Here is a 23,243-nt window from a genome sequence, read left to right on the forward strand (position 1 = left end):
TTTAGAAATACATTAATCGAGATTGTGGTTAATTTGAATATAAAAATCATGAAAATGTAAAAGAAATTACCGTTACAAACCCGAATTAGTTAGTTTATAAACATAAATATATCTGTTAGTTTTCAGGTTTTTCTTTTCTAAAATTATATCTATCATTATTAATTTAGTTGTAAGTTTTAAAACCTCCTCACATGATTTTATTGGTTGTTTTAAAACTAGTATTAATATTATGTTTATTTGATCCTAACAGTGACGTAGACCAAATAAATACATTAAATTGTATGTATATTGATACTAGCAAAAGAAAACGAATACAACAAAAGAAAAAAACACCGTACTTAACTGTTATACTTATGGTATGACTTGGGATCAACACTTCCTGGATGTCGCAAGGTAAAAGGAAAGCCGCGAATGCAAAACAAAGCCGGAATGAGAAAAATTTTTAAAAACAAACAATTTCATAATTTTGTTAGTTGCCCTGCCCGTACGTTATTACTTACCACATTATTCACCGACAGCAGTTTTCTTCCGTTTAATATGTTGATTATATTATCATCCCTAAGAAAATTATCTCTTAAATATACTCTTAGATTTCACGCACTAAAAATTCACAAAATGAATAGTCTCTTCCTATTTACTAAAGAGAGTAGTATTGTTAACAAACGTTAGCATTGAGAACCAGAACACCCTACATGAAGCACAATTTTGAGCAAATTGGAAACTGGCTGTGTCAAATATTGTAATGTTTGTTACAATAATCTGACTTTGAGAACATATTTAACAGTATTTCTTTATTGACTTTAATAACGATTACATTCATTTTTCAATTGTTCGTTTGTTTTCATAATTGCACAATTATTTAAAGCCTCTTCTAGATTCACTTGGCCCGTCTACATTCTTATTACTTTTTCTACTTAGTCATATTAACGTTAAGGCCGGGCAGATAACGTGCTCTGTGTTTAATGAATTCTTAAAGACGTTAAAAAGATGAGTTCATTGTTCCTTCCGAATACTGCATATTATTTTATAGCTTCCTTGATGGCACTGATATTCATTTTAGAAATAACCGTCGCAGATTAGAAACCGTTAGATATCTACTCTGTAAAAAACGATTCTATATGTAGAAAACTGAATTATATTCTATTCTCTTGCTGTTTCAGAAAAATTGAAATAATGCGCAAGCAATGCGCAGAAAATACTGCGCATTGTTTTATAGGTTCCTTGATTGCGCTCGTATTCATAAAACAATGAAACGGCTTAATACACTTTATTGACTGTAACTTTACGTATTCGGTAAATTAATTTCATTTTACTTCTCAGGTGGATTAAACATTGCTTATTGCGTTATATGAGACAGTACTTTTAAGTAAATGTTATTATTTTTATTTCTTTATTAGGCGACATGTTGACGGCGAATGATTAAATAAATCTGTTTCGTTTGTAAGAAAATTCATCCGTATGTTTTGCTTTGAAACGTGTCAATTAATCCTAAGGTTGTCACATGTGCAACATATAATATAATTTGTTGGGCGCCGTTAAAAGACACAATGGTTTATTAAAAACCAAAGACGGACTGTCGGATGATTAGCTAGTTCTCATCATGATCATTATGTCGTGCGAATAGTATTGACCTACCTTAAGAATATTAAATATAAATTAACTTATTTTTTAAAAAAAGCAACCCTAACCACGTACACCATCCCACACAACTACAGCTATAACTAATTGCCGCTATAATTCGACTAGCCTGAAAAGGCTTACGTTCCTGTTGCAAATTGAAATAAATTGCCAAAGCGTATCTATACTTTGTCTAAAAGTACAAATACAAAAAAAAGCGTTAAAGAACAAATATTATTATTCTGTTGATAAGTTTTTCAATATTAATCTTCCGTTCAATGCGTACGTAATAACGGAGTTAAATAAATTCTAGATTGCTGCTTGGGAATTGTGAAATATTTTGAAGTACGTATTCAATAAATCGTAATTAACCTACCATTATTCCACATGTTATTATTTATATTATTGTTAATAATAATAATAATTTAGTTTCCAAACTAAGAATCAGTTTTTTACACGTACATTGAGATGTCGTTTCAATGTACAACATAAGTTACAAAATAAACACAACCATTACTTCATATTGAACACAAAACATGCTGACAAGTGTAACTGCAGTTTTCTAATTTCAACTGCAAAGCAAGTTTATAAATAAATAAAATTTATTTTTGTGTTTATGATAGTTTAGAAAAATTACAATCAATTTATCATAAAAAAGACTAAAGTTCTACAAACGAGGAGAGAAGTGGCTTAGTAGAAATTAAACAGTTTTATAAATTATAGAAATATTAAAGAGAAGAAAATCATTCAGTTTGTGATTAATAGCGAAAAGTTTATTTACGATGGGCGCAACGTTTCTGCTTGCATAGTATAACTTGTTAATTTTAGTCGAATATCCAAATTATTTGTCAAAAATTAGTATTTAATTCTTACTGTTGATTAGTACCATGCATTCGTGGATGTTCATTTATTTATTTGAATATATTTATTGTAGTTGTAGCGTATAAATTTTTACTTAAGAAGAATATTAACGAAAGTGGAATATTTAAGGGATGAACGTGCATTAATATGACGGGAGGTAAACATTGCGTAATAAATCTTATGTTGGCGTACTTCTTTTAAATGCTGTATTAGAGTATACAATTAATCATTGCATAGATAATTACTACCAGTTCGTACCGGATTGCTACAATTGATTTACGTTATTTTGTAAAAGCAGTAAACGTATGCGTGCGAAAAGTAAAAAGTACAAACAACTTTGTATAGATTACGTTATTAATACAGCTTAAGATAATTATCGTTGATGTAAAATGGGATTAACGTTTTATTATTTACAACTGGTTATTACAAGAAACAAGCAAAACCAATCTCAAATAAAAGATAATTTGAATGGTTTATAATTTATATGAAATATATGCCGTGCAAACAGAAAATTTTACATAAATAAATATATAAAAATACGATTACTATTATTGACGGTAGTATCTAAATTATTTATTGTTTTTTTTTTGCAACGCACTTCGATCGTATATTTTACATAATTGAGATAAAATGGCTATCACCGCATTTCCATAATTGACGGTTTTTAAATATGATTGACTGTTTATAATGTGCGAAATAGTCACTGGACATAATTGCAGAAGATACAGTAATAGGCTAGCTGCATTTATTTTTACTGTTTTAGTTTTAAAAATATTGTACCTGTTTTTCAATTGCTGAAAACATATCCGTTTGATGATAGGGTGGAGCTAGATACCATCTTATTACAAATGTAATAGGTGACGTTAATTGTGTTATTTAGAAATGCTATAACTGAAATGGTGGTTAATTTGAATTGTAAAGTGATGAAAATTTAAAGGAAATTACCGTTAGAAACCGGATTAGTTAGTTTATATATCGATTGTTTTTGAGGTCTTTCGTGGTACCATTAATGCGATAATTTACGTAAATGCCTGTGTGTTTGATATCCCCTTTGAAATTGCATTTTCCATACGAATTTAAACCTAAATATCGAATATTGAGTATAAATAATTTTTACATTTGTAATTTACACAGTAGGACTTTACCAATTCTCATTTTGATTACAAATAAGATTAATTTATTTCATTTCAAATATTCTATATATTCCGATTGAATTATTTAAATTTGAGTTCAATTATAATTACGAAGATTTCAATGAATTTAACTTTTAAAATACTATGAGGCATTAAATATTGTATATTAAATTTATCATTTTTTATTTAGTTTTAGTAAGTTTTAAAACGATCTCACCTGATTTTATTTGTTGTTTTGAAACTTAAAGTAATAACGTTACGCTTATTGGACACTATCAATGACGCTAACCAAATTAATGCTATACTTTTGATGTGTAACGATACTAGAAAACGGAAAACGAATACGAATACAACAAAAGGAAAAAAAATAAACCGTACATAACTTTTACTTTATTTCTGGTTTGACTTGGATCGACTCTTGGTGGTTGTCTCAGGGCAATACGAGAACCGCGAAATGCAAAACAAAAGACGGAATGAAAAAAAGATTTCAAAAATAATAACTAGTAATTCAATAACTTGTTAGTAGCCCGTACGTTAGTACTCCTTCCATCATTCAACACAGAGTAATTTTCTTCCGTTTAATATGTTTAATATTTTATTATCCCTAAGAACATTTTCTCGCAAATATACTATTTAAATTTACGAATTAATATATAAAAAATGAATGGTCACTTTTCTTATTTACTCGAGAAAGTAGTATAGTTAACAATCGTTCTAGCATTGAGAATTGACGTCCTATATCGCGCACATTTTTGGGCAAATGGAAAATGCGCTGTTTGAAATATTTTTATAATGTTTATTTAATTAACGGTAAACATTTTGACGTCAATCTGACTTAGAAGACATATTTTATAGTATTTATTTTGTTTTTACTCTGGTAACTATTATACTAATTTTTCAATTCTTCTTCTTCTTTTGTTTTTATAATTGCACAATTATGAATGAATGGCCTCTTCTAAATTCACTTGGCCTGTCTACCTTATTATTACTATTCTACTTAGTCACATTATACGCGTTAAGTCCGTACAAGTTAAGTGCTCTGTGTTTAATGAATTCTTAAAGACGTTAAAAAGATGAGTTCATTGTTTCCTTCCGAATACTGCATATTATTTTATAGCTTCCTTGATGGCACTGATATTCATTTTAGAAATAAGTGTCGCAGATTAGAAACCGTTAGATATCTACGCTGTAAAAAACGATTCTATAAAAGGAGTATAGAGTATTCTATTATGTACAAAACTGAATTATATTCTATTCTCTTACTGTTTCAGAAAAATTAAAATTGTTGACAATCTTTCTAAAAATCTACAGTCTCATTCCAAAAGGAAAAAAATTATCCGCATAATATATAGAACGGCATTTATTTTAAAACTTAAGTGTTGGTTGTTACTGTACTTTATAATATAGATTGCACTGCATATTATAACAACAATGCAATCTGGCCACATCAAATCTGTTGAATTTTATAACAAAAAAAGCGCGAATTTTAGAAGTAATTCAGAGTTTGGTACTTTACAAACATCCACATATTATCTTATAATTTTTTTTTGTTCAGCGAAATTTTATACAATAACACATAACTAAAAACTGTGGCTTGCACGAAAGGTGAAAACCATTCGCGGAATTAACTACACAAATACGCCAATTTTTCGAGTCGTGAATTTAATGAGTAACTTTAAAAGTGGCCAATACATTGTCAGATATTGCCAGTTTATTTGTCAGAAAAATGATTATTGATAGAATGTTTAACATGACTATTTACTCGGATTATAAAAAATTAGGATATCAAATAAATGTTATTCAAAATTTCGCACGGTAAAGCAGTGAGTATTTCAGGAATGAGCTGCAGAAAAAGTTACCAGAAGTGTACAGCAAGTACATTTAGAATTTCTAGAGCCTTTAATGTATAATTTACGTTAATACGTCTACATCAGTTTTTTTATCTGTTTAACGTATCCTCAATCACTACACTGGATTAGATCGTCCTCATAGAGAGGTGAAAGTTATAAAATATATCATGTATATTTAAAACTGTAAATTGAGACGCTATCATCCATTATAACGTTTAATAATTTAAAAAAATGTATGATTGTCTTTGTAAGGTTTTTTTTGTTTGGACATAATGATCGTTCGATGAGAACGTAATCATGGTTTATTAAAAATATGGAAGAAATATTTAAAAAAAATTTATTACAATAAAACTTGTCGCTAGTTTAATTTTTTTGGTGTTATATATAAATTAGAGTAGGATCCATGAAAATTGACTTGACATTCATAAACGTAGGTAAATCGACGTAAGAAAATATTAAAATTGTTGTATTATTTTTAAATATTGTTGAATAATTTTTATTTAACAATAAGTTAGTGTCCGACAGTGGTTAAGTCTAGAAGAATCTTATCTGTATTTATATTTTTTCGGCGTTTTAATGGGGTTTTCACACGCTAAAACATGTCGGTTTCATCTTTGCGTATTCCGTATTGGGTAAATTAATTGCATTTTAGTTCTCAGGTGGATTAAACATTGCTTATTGCGTAAAAACAATTACGTTATATGACACAGTACTTTCTGTAAATTATATTTTTTTTGTTTCTTTATTAGGCGACATGTTGACGGCGAATGATTAAATAAATCTGTTTCGTTTGTAAGAAAATTCATCCGTATGTTTTGCTTTGAAACGTGTCAATCCTAAGGTTGTCACATGTGCAACATATAATATAATTTGTTGGGCGCCGTTAAAAGACCGAATGGTTTATTAAAAACCAAAGCCGGAGTGTCGGATGATTAGCTAGTGCTCATCATGATCATTACCTCGTGCGAATAGTAGTGACCTACCTTAAGAATATTAAATATAAATTAACTTATTTTTTAAAAAAAAGAACCCTAACCACGTACACCATCCCACACAACTATAGCTATAACTATTTGCCGCTGTATTTCGGCTAGCGTGAAAAGGCTTACGTTCCTGTTGCAAATTGAAATAAATTGCCAATGCGTATCTATACTTTGTCTAAAAGTACAAATAAAAATACAAAAAAAAAGTTTTAAAGAACAATATTATTATTTTGTTGATAAGTTTTTCAATATAAATCTTCCGTTCAATGCGTACGTAATAACGGAGTTAAATAAATTCTAGATTGCTGCTTGGGAATTGTGAAATATTTTGAAGTACTTATTCAATAAATCGTAATTAACCTACCATTGTTCCACATTGTTAATAATAATAATAATTTAGTTTCCAAACTAAGAATCAGTTTTTTACACGTAAATTGAGATGTCGTTTCAATGTACAACATAAGTTACAAAATAAACACAACCATTACTTCATATTGAACACAAAACATGCTGACAAGTGTAACTGCAGTTTTCTAATTTCAACTGCAAAGCAACAGTTTATAAATAAATAAAATTTATTTTTGTGTTTATGATAGTTTAGAAAAATTACAATCAATTTATCATAAAAAAGACTAAAGTTCTACAAACGAGGAGAGAAGTGGCTTAGTAGAAATTAAACAGTTTTATAAATTATAGAAATATTAAAGAGAAGAAAATCATTCAGTTTGTGATTAATAGCGAAAAGTTTATTTACGATGGGCGCAACGTTTCTGCTTGCATAGTATAACTTGTTAATTTTAGTCGAATATCCAAATTATTTGTCAAAAATTAGTATTTAATTCTTACTGTTGATTAGTACCATGCATTCGTGGATGTTCATTTATTTATTTGAATATATTTATTGTAGTTGTAGCGTATAAATTTTTACTTAAGAAGAATATTAACGAAAGTGGAATATTTAAGGGATGAACGTGCATTAATATGACGGGAGGTAAACATTGCGTAATAAATCTTATGTTGGCGTACTTCTTTTAAATGCTGTATTAGAGTATACAATTAATCATTGCATAGATAATTACTACCAGTTCGTACCGGATTGCTACAATTGATTTACGTTATTTTGTAAAAGCAGTAAACGTATGCGTGCGAAAAGTAAAAAGTACAAACAACTTTGTATAGATTACGTTATTAATACAGCTTAAGATAATTATCGTTGATGTAAAATGGGATTAACGTTTTATTATTTACAACTGGTTATTACAAGAAACAAGCAAAACCAATCTCAAATAAAAGATAATTTGAATGGTTTATAATTTATATGAAATATATGCCGTGCAAACAGAAAATTTTACATAAATAAATATATAAAAATACGATTACTATTATTGACGGTAGTATCTAAATTATTTATTGTTTTTTTTTTGCAACGCACTTCGATCGTATATTTTACACAATTGAGATAAAATGGCTATCACCGCATTTCCATAATTGACGGTTTTTAAATATGATTGACTGTTTATAATGTGCGAAATAGTCACTGGACATAATTGCAGAAGATACAGTAATAGGCTAGCTGCATTTATTTTTACTGTTTTAGTTTTAAAAATATTGTACCTGTTTTTCAATTGCTGAAAACATATCCGTTTGATGATAGGGTGGAGCTAGATACCATCTTATTACAAATGTAATAGGTGACGTTAATTGTGTTATTTAGAAATGCTATAACTGAAATGGTGGTTAATTTGAATTGTAAAGTGATGAAAATTTAAAGGAAATTACCGTTAGAAACCGGATTAGTTAGTTTATATATCGATTGTTTTTGAGGTCTTTCGTGGTACCATTAATGCGATAATTTACGTAAATGCCTGTGTGTTTGATATCCCCTTTGAAATTGCATTTTCCATACGAATTTAAACCTAAATATCGAATATTGAGTATAAATAATTTTTACATTTGTAATTTACACAGTAGGACTTTACCAATTCTCATTTTGATTACAAATAAGATTAATTTATTTCATTTCAAATATTCTATATATTCCGATTGAATTATTTAAATTTGAGTTCAATTATAATTACGAAGATTTCAATGAATTTAACTTTTAAAATACTATGAGGCATTAAATATTGTATATTAAATTTATCATTTTTTATTTAGTTTTAGTAAGTTTTAAAACGATCTCACCTGATTTTATTTGTTGTTTTGAAACTTAAAGTAATAACGTTACGCTTATTGGACACTATCAATGACGCTAACCAAATTAATGCTATACTTTTGATGTGTAACGATACTAGAAAACGGAAAACGAATACGAATACAACAAAAGGAAAAAAAATAAACCGTACATAACTTTTACTTTATTTCTGGTTTGACTTGGATCGACTCTTGGTGGTTGTCTCAGGGCAATACGAGAACCGCGAAATGCAAAACAAAAGACGGAATGAAAAAAAGATTTCAAAAATAATAACTATTAATTCAATAACTTGTTAGTAGCCCGTACGTTAGTACTCCTTCCATCATTCAACACAGAGTAATTTTCTTCCGTTTAATATGTTTATTATTTTATTATCCCTAAGAACATTTTCTTGCAAATATACTATTTAAATTTACGAATTAATATATAAAAAATGAATGGTCACTTTTCTTATTTACTCGAGAAAGTAGTATAGTTAACAATCGTTCTAGCATTGAAAATTGACGTCCTATATCGCGCACATTTTTGGGCAAATGGAAAATGCGCTGTTTGAAATACGTTTATAATGTTTATTTAATTAACGGTAAACATTTTGACGTCAATCTGACTTAGAAGACATATTTTATAGTATTTATTTTGTTTTTACTCTGGTAACTATTATACTAATTTTTCAATTCTTCTTCTTCTTTTGTTTTTATAATTGCACAATTATGAATGAATGGCCTCTTCTAAGTTCACTTGGCCTGTCTACCTTATTATTACTATTCTACTTAGTCACATTATACGCGTTAAGTCCGTACAAGTTAAGTGCTCTGTGTTTAATGAATTCTTAAAGACGTTAAAAAGATGAGTTCATTGTTTCCTTCCGAATACTGCATATTATTTTATAGCTTCCTTGATGGCACTGATATTCATTTTAGAAATAACCGTCGCAGATTAGAAACCGTTAGATATCTACGCTGTAAAAAACGATTCTATAAAAGGTGTAAAGAATATTCTATTATGTACAAAACTGAATTATATTCTATTCTCTTACTGTTTCAGAAAAATTAAAATTGTTGACAATCTTTCTAAAAATCTACAGTCTCATTCCAAAAGGAAAAAAATTATCCGCATAATATATAGAACGGCATTTATTTTAAAACTTAAGTGTTGGTTGTTACTGTACTTTATAATATAGATTGCACTGCATATTATAACAACAATGCAATCTGGCCACATCAAATCTGTTGAATTTTATAACAAAAAAAGCGTGAATTTTAGAAGTAATTCAGAGTTTGTTACTTTACAAACATCCACATATTATCTTATAATTTTTTTTTGTTCAGCGAAATTTTATACAATAACACATAACTAAAAACTGTGGCTTGCACGAAAGGTGAAAACCATTCGCGAATTAATTACACAAATACGCCAATTTTTCGAGTCGTGAATTTAATGAGTAACATCAAAAGTGGCCAATACTTTGTCAGATATTGCCAGTTTATTTGTCAGAAAAATTATTATTTATAGAATGTTTAACATGACTATTTACTCGGATTATAAAAAATTAGGATATCAAATAAATGTTATTCAAAATTTCGCACGGTAAAGCAGTGAGTATTTCAGGAATGAGCTGCAGAAAAAGTTACCAGAAGTGTACAGCAAGTACATTTAGAATTTCTAGAGCCTTTAATGTATAATTTACGTTAATACGTCTACATCAGTTTTTTTATCTGTTTAACGTATCCTCAATCACTACACTGGATTAGATCGTCCTCATAGAGAGGTGAAAGTTATAAAATATATCATGTATATTTAAAACTGTAAATTGAGACGCTATCATCCATTATAACGTTTAATAATTTAAAAAAATGTATGATTGTCTTTGTAAGGTTTTTTTTGTTTGGACATAATGATCGTTCGATGAGAACGTAATCATGGTTTATTAAAAATATGGAAGAAATATTTAAAAAAAATTTATTACAATAAAACTTGTCGCTAGTTTAATTTTTTTGGTGTTATATATAAATTAGAGTAGGATCCATGAAAATTGACTTGACATTCATAAACGTAGGTAAATCGACGTAAGAAAATATTAAAATTGTTGTATTATTTTTAAATATTGTTGAATAATTTTTATTTAACAATAAGTTAGTGTCCGACAGTGGTTAAGTCTAGAAGAATCTTATCTGTATTTATATTTTTTCGGCGTTTTAATGGGGTTTTCACACGCTAAAACATGTCGGTTTCATCTTTGCGTATTCCGTATTGGGTAAATTAATTGCATTTTAGTTCTCAGGTGGATTAAACATTGCTTATTGCGTAAAAACAATTACGTTATATGACACAGTACTTTCTGTAAATTATATTTTTTTTGTTTCTTTATTAGGCGACATGTTGACGGCGAATGATTAAATAAATCTGTTTCGTTTGTAAGAAAATTCATCCGTATGTTTTGCTTTGAAACGTGTCAATCCTAAGGTTATCACATGTGCAACATATAATATAATTTGTTGGGCGCCGTTAAAAGACCGAATGGTTTATTAAAAACCAAAGCCGGAGTGTCGGATGATTAGCTAGTGCTCATCATGATCATTACCTCGTGCGAATAGTAGTGACCTACCTTAAGAATATTAAATATAAATTAACTTATTTTTTAAAAAAAAGAACCCTAACCACGTACACCATCCCACACAACTATAGCTATAACTATTTGCCGCTGTATTTCGGCTAGCGTGAAAAGGCTTACGTTCCTGTTGCAAATTGAAATAAATTGCCAATGCGTATCTATACTTTGTCTAAAAGTACAAATAAAAATACAAAAAAAAAGTTTTAAAGAACAATATTATTATTTTGTTGATAAGTTTTTCAATATAAATCTTCCGTTCAATGCGTACGTAATAACGGAGTTAAATAAATTCTAGATTCCTGCTTGGGAATTGTGAAATATTTTGAAGTACTTATTCAATAAATCGTAATTAACCTACCATTGTTCCACATTGTTAATAATAATAATAATTTAGTTTCCAAACTAAGAATCAGTTTTTTACACGTAAATTGAGATGTCGTTTCAATGTACAACATAAGTTACAAAATAAACACAACCATTACTTCATATTGAACACAAAACATGCTGACAAGTGTAACTGCAGTTTTCTAATTTCAACTGCAAAGCAACAGTTTATAAATAAATAAAATTTATTTTTGTGTTTATGATAGTTTAGAAAAATTACAATCAATTTATCATAAAAAAGACTAAAGTTCTACAAACGAGGAGAGAAGTGGCTTAGTAGAAATTAAACAGTTTTATAAATTATAGAAATATTAAAGAGAAGAAAATCATTCAGTTTGTGATTAATAGCGAAAAGTTTATTTACGATGGGCGCAACGTTTCTGCTTTCATAGGATAACTTGTTAATGTTAGTCCAATATCCAAATTATTTGTCAAAAATTAGTATTTAATTCTTACTGTTGATTAGTACCATGCATTCGTGGATGTTCATTTATTTATTTGAATATATTTATTGTAGTTGTAGCGTATAAATTTTTACTTAAGAAGAATATTAACGAAAGTGGAATATTTAAGGGTTGAACGTGCATTAATATGACGGGAGGTAAACATTGCGTAATAAATCTTATGTTGGCGTACTTCTTTTAAATGCTGTATTAGAGTATACAATTAATCATTGCATAGATAATTACTACCAGTTCGTACCGGATTGCTACAATTGATTTACGTTATTTTGTAAAAGCAGTAAACGTATGCGTGCGAAAAGTAAAAAGTACAAACAACTTTGTATAGATTACGTTATTAATACAGCTTAAGATAATTATCGTTGATGTAAAATGGGATTAACGTTTTATTATTTACAACTGGTTATTACAAGAAACAAGCAAAATCAATCTCAAATAAATGATAATTTGAATGGTTTATAATTTATATGAAATATATGCCGTGCAAACAGAAAATTTTACATAAATAAATATATAAAAATACGATTACTATTATTGACGGTAGTATCTAAATTATTTATTGTTTTTTTTTTTTGCTACGCACTTCGATCGTATATTTTACATAACTGAGATAAAATGGCTATCACCGCATTTCCATAATTGACGGTTTTTAAATATGATTGACTGTTTATAATGTGCGAAATAGTCACTGGACATAATTGCAGAAGATACAGTAATAGGCTAGCTGCATTTATTTTTACTGTTTTAGTTTTAAAAATATTGTACCTGTTTTTCAATTTCTGAAAACATATCCGTTTGATGATAGGGTGGAGCTAGATACCATCTTATTACAAATGTAATAGGTGACGTTAATTGTGTTATTTAGAAATGCTATAACTGAAATGGTGGTTAATTTGAATTGTAAAGTGATGAAAATTTAAAGGAAATTACCGTTAGAAACCGGATTAGTTAGTTTATATATCGATTATTTTTGAGGTCTTTCGTGGTACCATTAATGCGATAATTTACGTAAATGCCTGTGTGTTTGATATCCCCTTTGAAATTGCATTTTCCATACGAATTTAAACCTAACTATCGAATATTGAGTATAAATAATTTTTACATTTGTAATTTACACAGTAGGACTTTACCAATTCTCATTTTGATTACAAATAAGATTAATTTATTTCCTTTCAAATATTCTATATATTCCGATTGAATTATTTAAATTTGAGTTCAATTATAATTACGAAGATTTCAATGAATTTAACTTTCAAAATACTATGAGGCATTAAATATTATATATTAAAGTTATCATTTTTTATTTAGTTTTAGTAAGTTTTAAAACGATCTCACCTGATTTTATTTGTTGTTTTGAAACTTAAAGTAATAACGTTACGCTTATTGGACACTATCAATGACGCTAACCAAATTAATGCTATACTTTTGATGTGTAACGATACTAGAAAACGGAAAACGAATACGAATACAACAAAAGGAAAAAAAATAAACCGTACATAACTTTTACTTTATTTCTGGTTTGACTTGGATCGACTCTTGGTGGTTGTCTCAGGGCAATACGAGAACCGCGAAATGCAAAACAAAAAAAGGAATGAAAAAAAGATTTCAAAAATAATAACTATTAATTCAATAACTTGTTAGTAGCCCGTACGTTAGTAGTACTCCTTCCATCATTCAACACAGAGTAATTTTCTTCCGTTTAATATGTTTATTATTTTATTATCCCTAAGAACATTTTCTCGCAAATATACTATTTAAATTTACGAATTAATATATAAAAAATGAATGGTCACTTTTCTTATTTACTCGAGAAAGTAGTATAGTTAACAATCGTTCTAGCATTGAGAATTGACGTCCTATATCGCGCACGTTTTTGGGCAAATGGAAAATGCGCTGTTTGAAATACTTTTATAATGTTTATTTAATTAACGGTAAACATTTTGACGTCAATCTGACTTAGAAGACATATTTTATAGTATTTATTTTGTTTTTACTCTGGTAACTATTATACTAATTTTTCAATTCTTCTTCTTCTTTTGTTTTTATAATTGCACAATTATGAATGAATGGCCTCTTCTAAGTTCACTTGGCCTGTCTACCTTATTATTACTATTCTACTTAGTCACATTATACGCGTTAAGTCCGTACAAGTTAAGTGCTCTGTGTTTAATGAATTCTTAAAGACGTTAAAAAGATGAGTTCATTGTTTCCTTCCGAATACTGCATATTTTTTTATAGCTTCCTTGATGGCACTGATATTCATTTTAGAAATAACCGTCGCAGATTAGAAACCGTTGATATCTACGCTGTAAAAAACGATTCTATAAAAGGAGTATAGAGTATTCTATTATGTACAAAACTGAATTATATTCTATTCTCTTACTGTTTCAGAAAAATTAAAATTGTTTACAATCTTTCTAAAAATCTACAATCTCATTCCGAAAGGAAAAAAATTATCCGCATAATATATAGAACGGCATTTATTTTAAAACTTAAGTGTTGGTTGTTACTGTACTTTATAATATAGATTACACTGCATATTATAACAACAATGCAATCTGGCCACATCAAATCTGTTGAATTTTATAACAAAAAAAGCGTGAATTTTAGAAGTAATTCAGAGTTTGTTACTTTACAAACATCCACATATTATCTTATAATTTTTTTTTTGTTCAGCGAAATTTTATACAATAACACATAACTAAAAACTGTGGCTTGCACGAAAGGTGAAAACCATTCGCGAATTAACTACACAAATACGCCAATTTTTCGAGTCGTGAATTTAATGAGTAACTTTAAAAGTGGCCAATACTTTGTCAGATATTGCCAGTTTATTTGTCAGAAAAATGATTATTGATAGAATGTTTAACATGACTATTTACTCGGATTATAAAAAATTAGGATATCAAATAAATGTTATTCAAAATTTCGCACGGTAAAGCAGTGAGTATTTCAGGAATGAGCTGCAGATAAATTTACCAGAAGTGTACAGCAAGTACATTTAGAATTTCTAGAGCCTTTAATGTATAATTTACGTTAATACGTCTACATCAGTTTTTTTATCTGTTTAACGTATCCTCAATCACTACACTGGATTAGATCGTCCTCATAGAGAGGTGAAAGTTATAAAATATATCATGTATATTTAAAACTGTAAATTGAGACGCTATCATCCATTATAACGTTTAATAATTTAAAAAATTGTATGATTGTCTTTGTAAGGTTTTTTTTGTTTGGACATAATGATTCGTTCGATGAGAACGTAATCATGGTTTATTAAAAATATGGAAGAAATATTTAAAAGAATTTTATTACAATAAAACTTGTCGCTAGTTTAATTTTTTTGGTGTTATATATAAATTAGAGTAGGATCCATGAATATTGACTTGACATTCATAAACGTAGGTAAATCGACGTAACAAAATATTAAAATTGTTGTATTATTTAAAAATATTATTGAATAATTTTTATTTAACAATAAGTTAGTGTCCGACAGTGGTTAAGCCTAGAAGAATCTTATCTGTATTTATATTTTTTCGGCGTTTTAATTGGGTTTTCACACGCTAAAACATGTCGGTGTCATCTTTGCGTATTCCGTATTGGGTAAATAAATTGCATTTTAGTTCTCAGGTGGATTAAACATTGCTTATTGCGTAAAAACAATTACGTTATATGACACAGTACTTTCTGTAAATTATATTTTTTTTGTTTCTTTATTAGGCGACATGTTGACGGCGAATGATTAAATAAATCTGTTTCGTTTGTAAGAAAATTCATCCGTATGTTTTGATTTGAAACGTGTCAATCCTAAGGTTGTCACATGTGCAACATATAATATAATTTGTTGGGCGCCGTTAAAAGACCGAATGGTTTATTAAAAACCAAAGCCGGAGTGTCGGATGATTAGCTAGTGCTCATCATGATCATTACCTCGTGCGAATAGTATTGACCTACCTTAAGAATATTAAATATAAATTAACTTATTTTTTAAAAAAAAGAACCCTAACCACGTACACCATCCCACACAACTATAGCTATAACTATTTGCCGCTGTATTTCGGCTAGCGTGAAAAGGCTTACGTTCCTGTTGCAAATTGAAATAAATTGCCAATGCGTATCTATACTTTGTCTAAAAGTACAAATAAAAATACAAAAAAAAAAGTTTTAAAGAACAATATTATTATTTTGTTGATAAGTTGTTCAATGTAAATCTTCCGTTCAATGCGTACGTAATAACGGAGTTAAATAAATTCTAGATTGCTGCTTGGGAATTGTGAAATATTTTGAAGTACTTATTCAATAAATCGTAATTAACCTACCATTGTTCCACATGTTATTATTTTTATTATTGTTAATAATAATAATAATTTAGTTTCCAAACTATGAATCAGTTTTTTACACGTAAATTGAGATGTCGTTTCAATGTACAACATAAGTTACAAAATAAACATAACCATTACTTCATATTGAACACAAAACATGCTGACAAGTGTAACTGCAGTTTTCTAATTTCAACTGCAAAGCAACAGTTTATAAATAAATAAAATTTATTTTTGTGTTTATGATAGTTTAGAAAAATTACAATCAATTTATCATAAAAAAGACTAAAGTTCTACAAACGAGGAGAGAAGTGGCTTAGTAGAAATTAAACAGTTTTATAAATTATAGAAATATTAAAGAGAAGAAAATCATTCAGTTTGTGATTAATAGCGAAAAGTTTATTTACGATGGGCGCAACGTTTCTGCTTGCATAGTATAACTTGTTAATTTTAGTCGAATATCCAAATTATTTGTCAAAAATTAGTATTTAATTCTTACTGTTGATTAGTACCATGCATTCATGGATGTTCATTTATTTATTTGAATGTATTTATTGTAGTTGTAGCGTATAAATTTTTACTTAAGAAGAATATTAACGAAAGTGGAATATTTAAGGGATGAACGTGCATTAATATGACGGGAGGTAAACATTGCGTAATAAATCTTATGTTGGCGTACTTCTTTTAAATGCTGTATTAGAGTATACAATTAATCATTGCATAGATAATTACTACCAGTTCGTACCGGATTGCTACAATTGATTTACGTTATTTTGTAAAAGCAGTAAACGTATGCGTGCGAAAAGTAAAAAGTACAAACAACTTTGTATAGATTACGTTATTAATACAGCTTAAGATAATTATCGTTGATGTAAAATGGGATTAACGTTTTATTATTTACAACTGGTTATTACAAGAAACAAGCAAAACCAATCTCAAATAAAAGATAATTTGAATGGTTTATAATTTATATGAAATATATGCCGTGCAAACAGAAAATTTTACATAAATAAATATATAAAAATACGATTACTATTATTGACGGTAGTATCTAAATTATTTATTGTTTTTTTTTTGCAACGCACTTCGATCGTATATTTTACATAATTGAGATAAAATGGCTATCACCGCATTTCCATAATTGACGGTTTTTAAATATGATTGACTGTTTATAATGTGCGAAATAGTCACTGGACATAATTGCAGAAGATACAGTAATAGGCTAGCTGCATTTATTTTTACTGTTTTAGTTTTAAAAATATTGTACCTGTTTTTCAATTTCTGAAAACATATCCGTTTGATGATAGGGTGGAGCTAGATACCATCTTATTAGAAATGTAATAGGTGACGTTAATTGTGTTATTTAGAAATGCTATAACTGAAATGGTGGTTAATTTGAATTGTAAAGTGATGAAACTTTAAAGGAAATTACCGTTAGAAACCGGATTAGTTAGTTTATATATCGATTATTTTTGAGGTCTTTCGTGGTACCATTAATGCGATAATTTACGTAAATGCCTGTGTGTTTGATATCCCCTTTGAAATTGCATTTTCCATACGAATTTAAACCTAACTATCGAATATTGAGTATAAATAATTTTTACATTTGTAATTTACACAGTAGGACTTTACCAATTCTCATTTTGATTACAAATAAGATTAATTTATTTCCTTTCAAATATTCTATATATTCCGATTGAATTATTTAAATTTGAGTTCAATTATAATTACGAAGATTTCAATGAATTTAACTTTCAAAATACTATGAGGCATTAAATATTATATATTAAAGTTATCATTTTTTATTTAGTTTTAGTAAGTTTTAAAACGATCTCACCTGATTTTATTTGTTGTTTTGAAACTTAAAGTAATAACGTTACGCTTATTGGACACTATCAATGACGCTAACCAAATTAATGCTATACTTTTGATGTGTAACGATACTAGAAAACGGAAAACGAATACGAATACAACAAAAGGAAAAAAAATAAACCGTACATAACTTTTACTTTATTTCTGGTTTGACTTGGATCGACTCTTGGTGGTTGTCTCAGGGCAATACGAGAACCGCGAAATGCAAAACAAAAGACGGAATGAAAAAAAGATTTCAAAAATAATAACTATTAATTCAATAACTTGTTAGTAGCCCGTACGTTAGTAGTACTCCTTCCATCATTCAACACAGAGTAATTTTCTTCCGTTTAATATGTTTATTATTTTATTATCCCTAAGAACATTTTCTCGCAAATATACTATTTAAATTTACGAATTAATATATAAAAAATGAATGGTCACTTTTCTTATTTACTCGAGAAAGTAGTACAGTTAACAATCGTTCTAGCATTGAGAATTGACGTCCTATATCGCGCACGTTTTTGGGCAAATGGAAAATGCGCTGTTTGAAATACTTTTATAATGTTTATTTAATTAACGGTAAACATTTTGACGTCAATCTGACTTAGAAGACATATTTTATAGTATTTATTTTGTTTTTACTCTGGTAACTATTATACTAATTTTTCAATTCTTCTTCTTCTTTTGTTTTTATAATTGCACAATTATGAATGAATGGCCTCTTCTAAGTTCACTTGGCCTGTCTACCTTATTATTACTATTCTACTTAGTCACATTATACGCGTTAAGTCCGTACAAGTTAAGTGCTCTGTGTTTAATGAATTCTTAAAGACGTTAAAAAGATGAGTTCATTGTTTCCTTCCGAATACTGCATATTATTTTATAGCTTCCTTGATGGCACTGATATTCATTTTAGAAATAACCGTCGCAGATTAGAAACCGTTAGATATCTACGCTGTAAAAAACGATTCTATAAAAGGAGTATAGAGTATTCTATTATGTACAAAACTGAATTATATTCTATTCTCTTACTGTTTCAGAAAAATTAAAATTGTTTACAATCTTTCTAAAAATCTACAATCTCATTCCAAAAGGAAAAAAATTATCCGCATAATATATAGAACGGCATTTATTTTAAAACTTAAGTGTTGGTTGTTACTGTACTTTATAATATAGATTACACTGCATATTATAACAACAATGCAATCTGGCCACATCAAATCTGTTGAATTTTATAACAAAAAAAGCGTGAATTTTAGAAGTAATTCAGAGTTTGTTACTTTACAAACATCCACATATTATCTTATAATTTTTTTTTTGTTCAGCGAAATTTTATACAATAACACATAACTAAAAACTGTGGCTTGCACGAAAGGTGAAAACCATTCGCGAATTAACTACACAAATACGCCAATTTTTCGAGTCGTGAATTTAATGAGTAACTTTAAAAGTGGCCAATACTTTGTCAGATATTGCCAGTTTATTTGTCAGAAAAATGATTATTGATAGAATGTTTAACATGACTATTTACTCGGATTATAAAAAATTAGGATATCAAATAAATGTTATTCAAAATTTCGCACGGTAAAGCAGTGAGTATTTCAGGAATGAGCTGCAGATAAATTTACCAGAAGTGTACAGCAAGTACATTTAGAATTTCTAGAGCCTTTAATGTATAATTTACGTTAATACGTCTACATCAGTTTTTTTATCTGTTTAACGTATCCTCAATCACTACACTGGATTAGATCGTCCTCATAGAGAGGTGAAAGTTATAAAATATATCATGTATATTTAAAACTGTAAATTGAGACGCTATCATCCATTATAACGTTTAATAATTTAAAAAATTGTATGATTGTCTTTGTAAGGTTTTTTTTGTTTGGACATAATGATTCGTTCGATGAGAACGTAATCATGGTTTATTAAAAATATGGAAGAAATATTTAAAAGAATTTTATTACAATAAAACTTGTCGCTAGTTTAATTTTTTTGGTGTTATATATAAATTAGAGTAGGATCCATGAATATTGACTTGACATTCATAAACGTAGGTAAATCGACGTAACAAAATATTAAAATTGTTGTATTATTTTAAAATATTATTGAATAATTTTTATTTAACAATAAGTTAGTGTCCGACAGTGGTTAAGCCTAGAAGAATCTTATCTGTATTTATATTTTTTCGGCGTTTTAATTGGGTTTTCACACGCTAAAACATGTCGGTGTCATCTTTGCGTATTCCGTATTGGGTAAATAAATTGCATTTTAGTTCTCAGGTGGATTAAACATTGCTTATTGCGTAAAAACAATTACGTTATATGACACAGTACTTTCTGTAAATTATATTTTTTTTGTTTCTTTATTAGGCGACATGTTGACGGCGAATGATTAAATAAATCTGTTTCGTTTGTAAGAAAATTCATCCGTATGTTTTGATTTGAAACGTGTCAATCCTAAGGTTGTCACATGTGCAACATATAATATAATTTGTTGGGCGCCGTTAAAAGACCGAATGGTTTATTAAAAACCAAAGCCGGAGTGTCGGATGATTAGCTAGTGCTCATCATGATCATTACCTCGTGCGAATAGTATTGACCTACCTTAAGAATATTAAATATAAATTAACTTATTTTTTAAAAAAAAGAACCCTAACCACGTACACCATCCCACACAACTATAGCTATAACTATTTGCCGCTGTATTTCGGCTAGCGTGAAAAGGCTTACGTTCCTGTTGCAAATTGAAATAAATTGCCAATGCGTATCTATACTTTGTCTAAAAGTACAAATAAAAATACAAAAAAAAAAGTTTTAAAGAACAATATTATTATTTTGTTGATAAGTTGTTCAATGTAAATCTTCCGTTCAATGCGTACGTAATAACGGAGTTAAATAAATTCTAGATTGCTGCTTGGGAATTGTGAAATATTTTGAAGTACTTATTCAATAAATCGTAATTAACCTACCATTGTTCCACATGTTATTATTTTTATTATTGTTAATAATAATAATAATTTAGTTTCCAAACTATGAATCAGTTTTTTACACGTAAATTGAGATGTCGTTTCAATGTACAACATAAGTTACAAAATAAACATAACCATTACTTCATATTGAACACAAAACATGCTGACAAGTGTAACTGCAGTTTTCTAATTTCAACTGCAAAGCAACAGTTTATAAATAAATAAAATTTATTTTTGTGTTTATGATAGTTTAGAAAAATTACAATCAATTTATCATAAAAAAGACTAAAGTTCTACAAACGAGGAGAGAAGTGGCTTAGTAGAAATTAAACAGTTTTATAAATTATAGAAATATTAAAGAGAAGAAAATCATTCAGTTTGTGATTAATAGCGAAAAGTTTATTTACGATGGGCGCAACGTTTCTGCTTGCATAGTATAACTTGTTAATTTTAGTCGAATATCCAAATTATTTGTCAAAAATTAGTATTTAATTCTTACTGTTGATTAGTACCATGCATTCATGGATGTTCATTTATTTATTTGAATGTATTTATTGTAGTTGTAGCGTATAAATTTTTACTTAAGAAGAATATTAACGAAAGTGGAATATTTAAGGGATGAACGTGCATTAATATGACGGGAGGTAAACATTGCGTAATAAATCTTATGTTGGCGTACTTCTTTTAAATGCTGTATTAGAGTATACAATTAATCATTGCATAGATAATTACTACCAGTTCGTACCGGATTGCTACAATTGATTTACGTTATTTTGTAAAAGCAGTAAACGTATGCGTGCGAAAAGTAAAAAGTACAAACAACTTTGTATAGATTACGTTATTAATACAGCTTAAGATAATTATCGTTGATGTAAAATGGGATTAACGTTTTATTATTTACAACTGGTTATTACAAGAAACAAGCAAAACCAATCTCAAATAAAAGATAATTTGAATGGTTTATAATTTATATGAAATATATGCCGTGCAAACAGAAAATTTTACATAAATAAATATATAAAAATACGATTACTATTATTGACGGTAGTATCTAAATTATTTATTGTTTTTTTTTTGCAACGCACTTCGATCGTATATTTTACATAATTGAGATAAAATGGCTATCACCGCATTTCCATAATTGACGGTTTTTAAATATGATTGACTGTTTATAATGTGCGAAATAGTCACTGGACATAATTGCAGAAGATACAGTAATAGGCTAGCTGCATTTATTTTTACTGTTTTAGTTTTAAAAATATTGTACCTGTTTTTCAATTTCTGAAAACATATCCGTTTGATGATAGGGTGGAGCTAGATACCATCTTATTACAAATGTAATAGGTGACGTTAATTGTGTTATTTAGAAATGCTATAACTGAAATGGTGGTTAATTTGAATTGTAAAGTGATGAAACTTTAAAGGAAATTACCGTTAGAAACCGGATTAGTTAGTTTATATATCGATTATTTTTGAGGTCTTTCGTGGTACCATTAATGCGATAATTTACGTAAATGCCTGTGTGTTTGATATCCCCTTTGAAATTGCATTTTCCATACGAATTTAAACCTAACTATCGAATATTGAGTATAAATAATTTTTACATTTGTAATTTACACAGTAGGACTTTACCAATTCTCATTTTGATTACAAATAAGATTAATTTATTTCCTTTCAAATATTCTATATATTCCGATTGAATTATTTAAATTTGAGTTCAATTATAATTACGAAGATTTCAATGAATTTAACTTTCAAAATACTATGAGGCATTAAATATTATATATTAAAGTTATCATTTTTTATTTAGTTTTAGTAAGTTTTAAAACGATCTCACCTGATTTTATTTGTTGTTTTGAAACTTAAAGTAATAACGTTACGCTTATTGGACACTATCAATGACGCTAACCAAATTAATGCTATACTTTTGATGTGTAACGATACTAGAAAACGGAAAACGAATACGAATACAACAAAAGGAAAAAAATAAACCGTACATAACTTTTAC

Source organism: Lycorma delicatula, chromosome 2 (assembly GCF_047948215.1).
Source record: "Lycorma delicatula isolate Av1 chromosome 2, ASM4794821v1, whole genome shotgun sequence".
In the NCBI taxonomy this organism is placed as follows: Eukaryota; Metazoa; Arthropoda; class Insecta; order Hemiptera; family Fulgoridae; genus Lycorma; species Lycorma delicatula.